General features: G+C 43.8%; 1 pseudogene; it reads right to left on the reverse strand.

Annotated features, from left to right (window-relative positions):
* Positions 1-4,059: 4,059 nt before the first annotated feature.
* On the reverse strand, positions 4,060-8,568 carry Krt6a-ps2 (keratin 6A, pseudogene 2; annotated as a pseudogene).
* Positions 8,569-12,629: the final 4,061 nt, after the last annotated feature.

Below are 12,629 nucleotides of genomic sequence, written 5' to 3' on the forward strand. Positions count from 1 at the left end.
GTCTGTGATTGTATTTATTTTTATCAAAGAACCCACTCTTTTTTTTTATTAACTTAAGTATTTCTTATTTACATTTCGAATGTTATTCCCTTTCCCGGTTTTCGGGCAAACATACCCCTAATCCCTCCCCCTCCCCCTCTATTTGGGTGTTCCCCTCCCCATCCTCCCCCCATTACCGCCCTCCCCCCAACAATTACGTTCACTCGGGGTTCAGTCTTGGCAGGACCAAGGGCTTCCCCTTCCACTGGTGCTCTTACTAAGCCATTCATTGCTACCTATGAGGTTGGAGCCCAGGGTCAGTCCATGTATAGTCTTTGGGTAGTGGTTTAGTCCCTGGATGCTCTGCTTGGTTGGCATTGTTGTTCATATGGGGTCTTGAACCCCTTCAAGCTCTTTCAGTCCTTGCTCTGATTCCTTCAACGGGGGTCCCATTCTCAGTTCAGTGGTTTGCTGCTGGCATTCGCCTCTGTATTTGCCGTATTCTGGCTGTGTCTCTCAGGAGAGATCTACATCCGGTTCCTGTTGGCCTGCACTTCTTTGCTTCATCCATCTTGTCTAATTGGGTGGCTGTATATGTATGGGCCACATGTGGGACAGGTCCTGAATGGGTGTCCCTTCTGCCTCTGTTTTAATCTTTGCCTCTCCCTTTCCTGCCAAGGGTATTCTTGTTCCCCTTCTAAAGAAGGAGTGAAGCATTCGCATTTTGATCATCCGTCTTGAGTTTCATTTGTTCTAGGCATCTAGGACAATTCAAGCATTTGGGCTAATAGCCACTTATCAATGAGTGCATACCATGTGTGTTCTTCTGTGATTGGGTTACCTCACTCAGGATGATATTTTCCAGATCCATCCATTTGCCTACGAATTTCATAAAGTCATTGATTTTGATAGCTGAGTAATATTCCATTGTGTAGATGTACCACATTTTCTGTATCCATTCCTCTGTTGAAGGGCATCTGGGTTCTTTCCAGCTTCTGGCTATTATAAATAAGGCTGCGATGAACATAGCGGAGCATGTGTCTTTTTTTATCAAAGAACCCACTCTTATGTTATTCATTTTTTGCATTGTTTGTTCCTATTTATTGATTTCAGCCCCAAATTTGATTATTTCTTGCCATCTACTTTTTTGGGGGGGTATAATTTCTCCTTTCTGTTCTAGAGCTTGGAGCTGTGTTGTTATGAAATCTCTGCAATTCTATTATAGGCACTTAGTTCTATGAACTTTCTTTCATTGTGTCCCACGAGTCCGGGTATATTGTGTATTCATTTTCATTCAGTTCTAGAAAGTTTTAAATTTCTTTTTTAGTCATTGTTTTCGGTAGTGACTTGTTTATTTTCCAATGAATTTGCAATCTTTCTGTTGCTTCTGAAACGGTTTGCTTTGTATCCAATAAGTGGTCAATTTTGGAGCACGTTGTATGAATTTCTTAGAAAATTATATTACTTTGGGTTTGGGTAAAATATTCTGTAAATATCTGTTAGGTTCATTTGGTTTAGAATATCAATCAGCTACAGCATTTCTCCCTTTAGTCTTTTCCTGGACAGCCTGTCTGTTGATGAGAGTCAGGTACTAATATCTCCCACTCTCAGTGTGTGAGGGTATATAGATGACTTAAGTTGTAATAATGCTTCTTTTACTAACCTGGGTGCCTTTGTGTTTGCTGTATAAATGTTGAGAATTGCAATGTCCTCTGGGACATTTTCCTTTGAGAAGTATGTAGTGTTCTAACCAGAACGACAGAATCTTAAATAAAAGTAGCAAATAATAGCCCTGGTAGAATTCTTAAATCTTTTCTTTGAAATGTCACAAGCCAGGCCTCCATCTTCTGCACTACTCCAAAAATTCTTGCGTACACAGTTCTTAAAGAAGTTCCCACTGAGGTCTAATCCTCTCTGGCTTTTCTAGATCAAAGTTCCAAAGTCTTTCTACAATCCTCCCTAAAACATGGCCAGGGCTGCCACGGCAATACCCCCACCACACTGGTACCAACATCTATCAACTGCTGCACCCAACCACCATGGCAATAAAGCAAATCGGAGAAGAAAGGGTTCATTTGTCTTATATTTCTGGATTATCATTCATTAGTGAAAGAAGTCAGGATAGGAACTCAAACAGAGCAGGATCTTGGAGGCAAGAGCTGAAGCAGAGGCCATGTGTACTTGCTCAGTCTACTTTCTTTTAGAACCCAGAGCTACAAGCCCAGGAAAGACACCACCCATAGCTGAGAAGCTGTTTTACAGCTAGACCCCATGAAGGCATTTCCTCAGAGGAATCTCTTTTCTCTCAGATGTCTCTACTGCGTGTCAAGTAGATGCACAAAACCAGCCAGTATACCAGGATTGATACACAGGGCTGAAATCATCATGCCTGCACAATGACATGGAAACCCAAACTCATTGAGTATTCATGGGGGCAATAAAGTTATAAGGATGGAGGAATATTCTCCTAAAGTCTTTACACATCCCACAATAAGAATTTCAGGTTTTGAATGAGTCTTGTGTTCCTTAATTTGAACAGCTTCAATGCCTCCAGTATTTCTCAGTTGTAGGTGTTATAAGTGGGGTGCACAGTCATTTTTGAATAGCCTGCTGTGTTTGAACTCTTTCTTTTCTTTCTTTCTTTTTCTTTTCTTTCTTTCTTCCTTTCTTTTGTTTTTTAGTATAAAATAGAGTTTATTCAGGGCATGGGGAGGGGAGGAGAAAGGGAGAGAGAGAGACAGATAGACAGAGACAGAGAGAGACAGAGAGATGGAGACAGAGAGAGACAGAGAGATGGAGACAGAGAGACAGAGAATAGAGAAGTAGAGACTGGCCATTAGCATGTGGAGAGAGGGGGGAAAGGGGCGAGAGGACAGAGCAGGAACAAGAAGACAAGAGCAAGCGGTTTTTTTAAGATGCAGTTTCAGTAATGAAGTTTGAGCTCAGGAGAAAGCGATGTTCCCTGCTATTAGTTCTGGTTGTCAGGCAAGTTTCTTGGTCATGAAAGCAATTATAATTCTAAAACAAATACCTTATTCTCTTGTCAAATGCCCAGGCTATACCTGTCCAAGAATATGTTTCTCTACACAAATGCTCTGGCTGAGTACTGTGATCTGTTGGCAATCCCATCAGAGGAACCTCACCACTAATTCCTAACAAGGTGCTGTTAGCACAAAGTGTATGCCAACAGCTGCAGATTCTTGTTCTCACTGACAGGAAGGCCATTCATGTGGGAAGGAACTCTGGATAGACATTTGTTGAAAATCTCTGCAGAAAGAGAGAGAAACACATGGGGGAATGGGTACAGTGAAAATTGTTTAATAAAAATGAAGGAAATAAAGGATCCCCAAAAGACCATCAATTTGAGAATGGAGGAGCAGGTGAGGGTTTGAGGTGAGGAGGGACTGGTGGGCGTAAGTGGGAAAGTGATGAAATTCTATTTTAATGAAAAATATTAAATACAATAAAAATAAGAACTTAAATTTACATTAGAGTATAAGAATAAATGAAGATATATATAGCTGGGAGAGGGAGCAGTAATGATACCCTAAAATTACCTTGTACAGCAAGGTTGCAGACTTTCTATAGCAATGTATTTGCTATTAAAAATGTAGTGGAATTTCCCCCTAATTGATTAAATAATAAATACAAGAAGCCAATCACTGGGCGAGAAGGAGACAGGACTTCTACTTCCAAGAGGAAAAAGGAAGGCAGGAGGAGGGGACTTCCTTTTGGACCGTGGAAGCAAGGCAACCAACATGTAGGCTGGCGACTGTTAACTCGGGTGGTGGATCTACTAGGATCTGCCAGTGGGAAGATTTCTAACATAAAATAGTTGGTGCAATTAGAATTCTAGATTCTGCACCCAGCAATTGTGATATCTGTTGATTCTAAACTCAGATTGTCTGGTGTTTTCCATCCTGTGTTGATTCAACTGAGCTCTGGAGTAAGGTAGAAATATGCGGTTTAGGTACCAGTTGAAACAGACCTAGACCACAGGCCAGTATCTAGCTAGCAGTGGTGTAGATTGCTTTTTAATATTACATGCAACAAAAAAAAATACACATGGCAAAAGTCATTATGTTATAAACCTGCTTTATTTAGTAATTTCCAGAAAGCAGACAGTAGAGAAGACATCACATGAGCAGAGACTCTATCTACATCACAGGACTAGTGACTGTGCTATCACGGTTACTGACAGGGAGGTTTATGATGTTGGAAGATGGGTTTTCCCTGGCCATTGGAAACTGAAAGGGAGGTACCCATTTCTTGAGGAGGACAATGATTTCCAGAGTGAAGGGGACAGAGACACCCTTTCACAGGTACCTCAGAGACAGAGGTAGGGAGGCAGCATGAAGCAGCAAATGTGAATGAATCACGACGTGAGCTCAGAGGGTGACAATCAGAAGGTGATCAATGGCAGTCATGGGAAAAGGAAGAGGAGCAACAGAACCCAGCCTCCTCGGCTCCAATCAGAGAGCAGAGGTCAGAAGACAGCAAGGAGATGCCTCTGACCACAGGTCTCTGCAGCCAGGGCATCTGGGAAACAGGAGAAGTTATGGTAGCTGGGACTTCAGTGCCTGTAGCTGTTCCTGATGAGGAGGTGTCGTTGGTGTTTTTGATGGTGGAAGAGCTGCCACCAGAGGAGCTGAGGTTACTCCTGATACCTCTGTCTCTGCCTCTGCCAGCACTGAAGCCACCTCCAAGGTCATGGCTACTCATGTAGGAGTAGCTGCTGCCTCCTCCCTGGCCAGAGATACTGTTGGCACCACCTGCACTGCCTTAGTCTCTGGATATAGAGGACTGCACCACAGCTGTGAAGGAGGAGAGAGAATACATTAGAAATGGTGAGGCCCCTGTGATCAGCTGAACCAGACACAAGGTCAGGAGAAGGGAATGCCCGCAAGCAGAGTACTTACAGATGTTGACTGGTTCAACACTTTCACCATCCAACCTAGGAGGGAAAGCAGCAGGTGAGACCTAGGTAGCCATGCTTCAGTCTTCATTGGAACGCTCCATCAGGTGGAGGTTCACAGATAATCTCCTGTCCAGGAGTTTTTGGAAGCTACCATTGTGGCCACAGCTAGTGTTCCCTTACTTTGGGCTGAGTGATTAGCACCATGGAAGTGTCCTCAGGGGTTGGAATATGTAATTACCCACCTGCCTTCCTCATCCTCCAGCAACTCTCTGTCGGTGTTGATCTCCACATCAAGGTACAACGTGATCTTTATGACTTTCTGGTACTCCTTCACCCAACTAGCCATGTCCTGCTTGGACTTCTGCAGGGCGTCCTCCAGCCCTTCCAGCTTGCCCCTGGCATCCTTCAGGGCCATCTCCCCACGCTGCTCAGCCTCAGCAATGGCAGCTTGCAGGTTGGCAATCTGGGCAGAGACAGCAACAAAAGCAATCGTGTAGAGATGTAGAGCGCATCTCTACAGAGCCTGAGCCACACCCATCGGTTTCCAGTGAGCAAGAGCTAGAGGACAGGAACAAGGCCAGCGTCCCCTCCATTTCTCTGAGTACCCACCTGCTTCTTCACGTGGTCGATCTCAGACCTCAGCCTCTGGATCATGCGGTTGATCTCAGAGGTCTCCTGCTTGGTGTTGCGCAGGTCGTCCCCGTGTCTGCCAGCTGTGATCTGCAACTCCTCATACTGAAGTCAATGGAAGAGAGAACATTTGTGTGATTGTCACATGCAGAAACAAATCCACCTCTAAGTGTCATGCACTTTCATGGATGAGTTGACTTTTCCTCAAGAGAAGCTTTAGGAGACCTCAGACTCCATAGCTCCCTCAGGAAGAGGAAATGTTTTCTAGTGTCTCCTGAGGACTGGTGTTTAGCATACAGCTCAAGCAGAGAAAGCACAGAATTTATGGCAACTTTGCATCTATCTCTGGGTTCTTTTTCTCTTAGATTAGAACATCATTCTATACCACAAGTACACAGTACATTTGCTTTAAGAAAAACCTCAATTTCTCTTTAATGGACCTCCATGAGTGAACTCAGAGATTATGACCTTCAGGGTGAGTTCGAGGCATTCTTATTAACCTTAACCTCAATACTCACTTTATTTTGGTACCAGGATTCAGCCTCAGCCTGACTTCTCTGAGCAATGTCCGAATACTGGGCCTTGACCTCAGCAATGATGCTGTCCAGATCCAGGCTGCGGTTGTTGTCCATGGAGAGGACCACAGATGTGTCTGAGATGTGAGTTTGCATCTGAGGCAGTTCCTGCAGATCAGAAAGAACTACTGTCGTTTCTATCTGCGTGGATCACAGAGGTTTCCAACATTTTGCACAGGGGAAAAGAAAGGGAGTGGGGAGGTGGAGAAAGGGAGAAGAGAGGGGCCTACTGCCTCAAAGAAAGTCCTCAAGAAGTCGATCTCATCTTCCGGACTGTCTGCCTTGGCTTGCAGGTCAACCTTATTCAAGTAGGCAGTGTCTACATCCTGAAGAAACCATCAAGAACATGGAATCAGGCTGTCTCTCTTGTCCAGACAACTTTCCTTAGTCTCTAAGACCACCACTTCTCTGTAATGACCCAGACATTCAAGGCCATTTCATTCTTTCAGCTGAGAAACCCCTCCCTGTGATTGGTGAGCTCACCTTATTCAGGGTTACGAATTCATTCTCTGCTGCCGTGCGCTTGTTGATTTCATCGTCATACCTACAAGAGGAAGGGTGCACCACATTGGAGCCAGTGTGTAGGTGCCATAATGGTGGCCTCTGACCCAGATGCCATTTCTATAACATATCCACTTGTGATTAAAAGATACACTTTTATTAAATAGTTCATTCCTTTTCTGTCCCTCAATGCCCTATAACCCAACTTGGTCTGAGGCTTTTGCTCTTTGCCAATGAGTTGTCCTGTTCATCTCCATAGCCAAGTTTTCTTGATTCCTGCTGCCCATGTCTACATTTGGGTTCCCATTTTTATAAAGTTTAGGAAACTGGAGTCTTTCTTCCCCACGACTCACTTGTTCTTGTACTCCTTCAGTACATCCTGAATTCTCCTCAGCTGAGTTCAGGTTGCCTTTCTGACCAGTGACGAGGCTCAGCCTTCTTGAAAGGTTGTTGATGTAATCCTCAAACATGGGCTCCAGGTCAGGCCTCCTGGTGAGCAGGGCACACTTGGTGTCTAGGACCTTGTTCTGCTGCTCTATGAACTGCACCTGGATGGGTAGAATGTGAGAGGAAGAAGTTTGAGTTTCCTCCTTCTGTGACCCCTTCACTAGTGTGTATGTCCTTTCAGGCTGTCGGCCTAAACTCACTCAGTGTAGTTAGAACCTGGCCCTGGGTCTGAGATGGACAAACCAGACTGACTCTCCCAACGCCAGCTCTCTAAGGAGGGCAAAGCACCCTTGCAGGGCGCTGGCAGCCTAACTGTGTGTTGCTGGACTGTGTTGATCTTACTGAGGCTGGCATGGCTCCCACTTCATATAGATAGAGTACATTCGTCTGTGTGTGAATCTTTAGGTCATCCCAGTCCATTGGGATCTGACACCCTAATGGGGCAACCTCTGGAGGAGAGGAACTCTGACCCTGATTTCCAGATGCCCATCTAACTGAAGAGGACCGCAAAACCAAGACAGAGGGTCAACTAGAAACAAAGGCAACATCTGAGCCAAGCCTGAAGCCTCTTCCCTCCACCTCCATTCAGCATTCACTGCAGACACACAGGCTGCTCTAGGAAGCACCATGTCTCACCTTGTCGATGAAGGAGGCAAACTTTTGTTGAGGGTCTTGATCTGCTCCCTCTCCTCAGTCCTGACCCACTGGATGGTGGGATCGATTTGCAGGTTCATGGGTATGAGGAGGCTCTGGTTGATGGTGACCTCTTGGATGCCTCCAGGTGGGCAAACTGGGAAGCCGGCTCCCCCATAGCCAGCTCCAGCCCCAAAGCCAAGGCTACCTCCAGCTCCTCCTCCATAGCTTAAGCTTCCTCCGAATTGGCCGCCATAGCCTCCTCCAATGCCACAGCTGCCACCTCTGATGGAGATCCTCTGGGAGCTGCCCACTCCACAGAGACTCCTGCTGCCAAAGCCAGCTCCTCCACACACTGCACGGGAGCCACCGCTGCCCCTGGAGCGGCACACAGACACACTGCTGAAGCCAAAGAAGTTGAGCCCAGGCAGTCTGCTCTGAAGCTATATTGGCTGGTTTGACTTCTGATGGTGGTTTTGGTGGATGTGGTTCCTTGAAGTGAGAAGGCTCCAACGTTGAGAGAGGCAGAGCAGGGCTGAACTGATGAGTGTGTTGTAATCTGGGCAGTGGCTTATATATGATACAGATGGGATGGGCTGGGTCCTGAAGGTGGAAAGGACAGGGCTTTATAAACACTGACATCACCCCTAGATTATTTGAAACTTATAAGGAATACTCAGGTTGCAGTTTTGGCCTCCTATAGTCAGGGACAATGCTCCTGCCTCTGGTGTTAACTTGATGTGAGTACAGTATGTCATTCTGTCACTGCATCTCAGAATTAGTAGCCAACTCTACACAGATTTTCCATGTTCTGCTGAATGAGCTGCCCACTCTGCTTCCTGCCTTCTCTTCTCTCTCATGGAGATACCGTAGACCAACTGTCATCCTACGCCAACAGAAAGACTGTAGCTGACTATCAGTGATTAGGAAATATAACCTGTTTTCCTATAGATCCCCTTTCCAATTGATGGAAAAGTCAACAACGCATTTGTCCCACACTTGTGTGACTGGCTTTTAAACAAGCAGCTCATAGCCAGCCTTTTCTTTGTTTCCATTCAACTCACTCAGTAGATCTCAGAAAACATGAAAATTTCAGTGTAAGTTATGGTGTTTTACACGTATGTAGAAATGACATATGTCTTAAAATTCTCACATATATATTCGTTTACCTTAAAACATTATTTAAGGGACTGCAGAGTTGGCTCACTGCTGAAAAGCAAATGCTCTGACAGAAGACTTGAGTTTAGTTCCCAGCACCCATATGTATTCCTCTAGTTCCAGATAATCCCATGTCTGTTTCTGATGTCTGAGGGCATCAGACACATCTCCAGTATCATACTTACCTTTGTGAAAATATTCCTATACATTAAAAAAGCAATAAATATAACAACAGAAGTAATTGATTTTTCTGTAACCCAGTTAGCATTAGTGACTTTAAAATGGCGATTGTTCAAATTTGTAAATACATTTCATTCTTGTTTTATTTAAGTCATGTATCTTAAACAGTCCAATATAATTTGTAATTCTCCTACAATTTTTTTCTCATGGTATGCTGAAAATATGTTTTGTCTGCATGAATAACATAAACCACTTCCAAATCTTGTTCCCTCAGAGGCCAGAAATGGGAGTCAGATCCCTTAGAGCTGGAGTTAGCAGAGGGTTGTGAGCTCAGAGCCATCATGTGGGAGGTGGGAACTGAACCCAGAACCTCTGCAAGAGGAGGCAGTGCTCTTTACCACCGAGCTGCCTCTCTACCCTCTCTGCTAGTAACTCCTGTGCTATGGAATCCAGATCAACTGTTCTCAATGCTTCAGCTGATGCTTTTCTACTTAATTGTTCCTGATTTCCTCTTTGGAAAGCCACTGTATGTAGGCTTAGATTTTTCTCAACCCTATTTTTAATCATGTTCCTTAAATGCTTTAACCTCCCTTCTACACCATCATCCATCACAAGTACTGGAAAAGAAAGGTTATTAGGATATAGGGCAAGTAGACCTGTTTAGAAATGGCTCTTTGGAACAAATCCCATCTGCACCGTAAGGAAAGCAACAGTGAAACAGAAATCAGTAGCAGTAGCCCCATCCACTTGTAAACACTTCACAAATATACCAGCAGTCCAGTTTGGTAGTGTCAGGGTTGCAAACAGGAATCAGCAGTGGCAAGACCTAGCAGAGACCACTAGGCATCAGCAGAATCCGTGTGAGTCAGCAGGAGGAACCAGGACCAGCAGGGATGCCAGAAGTTCTCCGCTGGGCCTTTCTCAACAAAGCAAAGGTCATCAAAGACAAGAAACTAAGAACTGTTGCAAAGCCAACCATGCAAGCCCCTCTCACAGTCTATTGAGTCCTATTTATACTCCTTCCAATCATCATGCATCCTCCACTGGTCTTGCTTGCCTCAACACTTGTCTCCCCTCAGCGTATGAGTCTGTCTTTGCAAAAACTTCACATGAGTCTGTATCAGCTGACATCACTCTGCCAATTGGCCTGAGTCCACAGAAATGTTAAGAAACCACTAGTACAGCACCAGAAGTTTCTTGGTGTGTTTCTCTCTTTAGAATCATGACAAAAGGAGCTCAGCAGTGCATGTAAGGTAAGCCAATACACTCATGTCATTAGCAAAGAATCCTTCATCATGCTTCCTTTCACATGCTTGCTTTAGCAGAACATCCTTTTACGTGTGTTCACTTCAGGGAAACATTCCTTCATGTGTGCCCCAGCAAAACACCACCCAACATTGCTGTTTTTCCAAGGAAGCCAGAAGTTTCCACTTCATATCTGTTGTAAAAATAGAAAATAGAAAATAGAAAGTGTAGGTGTCTTTTACCCTGCTGGGTCCTGCACCGCAGTGCCCAAGGTATCTTGGCTAGATATCTTGGCGGAAACACATCCCAGCCGCACACTTTCCTACACTCAAACCCTCACATAAAAGAACACACAATACAATAACTTTTGACCTAATTGGTAAGATATAATTGCCCACTTAAACATACAAAGCCCGGTACCATCCATCCCTTGAGAACCATTAATAACAACCTGTAAATACACACAGCAAAATCTTAACATCACCTGCCATGGCTTCTCACCCTCTCTCCATCTCTCCTTTCTCCTCTAGTCTCCTCCTCTTCCTTCAAACTTCTCTCCCTCCCATCCTTCCTTCTCCTCCAATGACAGGCCTCCTTCTATCCTGTACCTGCCCCTCACCAGTACTTTACAAATTCAATGGAGAGGTGGTTCTGGTGAAGTCACCTGAGTTCTGAGTCCTTGACTAGGCAGCTGTCCTTGGGGCAGTGGAATTAGCATCAAAATACAGTAACTTCAGGGCAAACCACAACATTTCACCCTTTTTGTCCAGTTAAAAAGCCTTTTCACTTATATATTGAGTACAATTACCATTCTACAATTTATAAAGCATATGATATACTCAACGCCCAGTCCATCACTATATCAGTTAAACAGAACATTCCATTCCAGCTTAAGAAAGGCTTAGAATCTATATCTTGGCTAGCTTGCATACTACCTGATAACTATCCAATAAAATATGTATATTTAGAGTTAAACAGCCTGATCTGCTATTTAATGTCTTCAACCCCGTCAGAAATCTGGGAATGACCAAATATCTATACACAAAGGAAGCCTAACACAGCTTCCAGAACTGAGAGGTTGTAGAGACAAATCTCCACTAGCACAGTCCCCTGTTAGCAACATGTGAGCGCAAGTCTTCAGCCTTCTGGCCCAAAATCAACTGACAGACTCTTGAAATGCAGATTTTTGAAGGGCTGATCACTCTGTCTTGGCAGAGTTTATCAGTCAACTATTCTGCACAATTTGTCCTTTTCTGGACAGTATTAGTCTGCAAATGAAACAGGCAGTTTTGTGTGGTGGCTGCCCAGCCACAAAGTATTGCCTCACCTGGATGTAGAGATGTTCACATTCTTCATTAAATCCACCAAAGGGGAACTGTAGGGGCAGATATGTCTCAACAAAAGATAAATAACTTTAAATCTCAAATTGTATGGATTTCTGATGTTTTTGAAAACCATCTATCTATATAAGACAATCTGGACTGTTGTCCCCATATCCTAAATTTTATCTTGAAAGCACTCTCAAAAACTCAGAGCCATGACTTTGCTATTTGAATCTTAACTCACAGGTGTAATCAACTCAGAAGTTTGTAATGACAACAATAGAAAAACTGGCTCTAAACCTTGTACTTTTAAACTTTTAACAAATAAATTCTACATCAAAGCAAAGATATGATTTTAGTTTAGTTACCAAATGAGATTATGACTGTACAATTCAATCTAGCTAATTCCTCCCGGTTAAATTACAACCAGTTTTAAATTCCTCATAAAAACAATTTTAGAATAACCACTTTCAGCCCCCCAAAGTCCAGGGAATTGGGGCGACGACTCCTCCATAACTTCTTCAAGCTGTACATGGGCGTTGAGATATCCTTAGGGGTAGGGGGTAGGAAGAATGAAGCAAATGCTGTAGCTGATGTGTCCTGACTGGACCCAGCTGAAAGTCCTTGAGACCAGGATTCCAAGTAGGCACACTCTGTAAAATACAACTCTCAAGTCAAAAGTTTAGAATACAGATATCTTTTTGTTTGATTCTCCTGAATACATTTTTCAGGCAGTCTACCTCTATCAAATCTGATCAGTATGACTCTGTGAGATTTCCAGAGCCTAATCACACTTTTTAAAAACACAAAGACAAAATCTTTCTCCCAAAATACTGTGTTCCTTAGTCTGAAACCAGAAAAGCTTGTATCTTACACTCTCTCCCAGAGTAACAATATAACCATAAAACTCAAAGTCACACCCATCATGAAGACTAAACAATTTTTTAAAAAGGAAGTAAGCTAAACAATGAGCCTGATAGGCTTTTGTACTCTATGATATCAGGAAATTAACCTAAAATTCCCGTGGAGCCCTTGTTAAGA

The sequence above is a fragment of the Rattus norvegicus genome, chromosome 7 (assembly GCF_021556685.1).
Source record: "Rattus norvegicus strain SHRSP/BbbUtx chromosome 7, alternate assembly SHRSP_T2T, whole genome shotgun sequence".
Taxonomy (NCBI): Eukaryota; Metazoa; Chordata; class Mammalia; order Rodentia; family Muridae; genus Rattus; species Rattus norvegicus.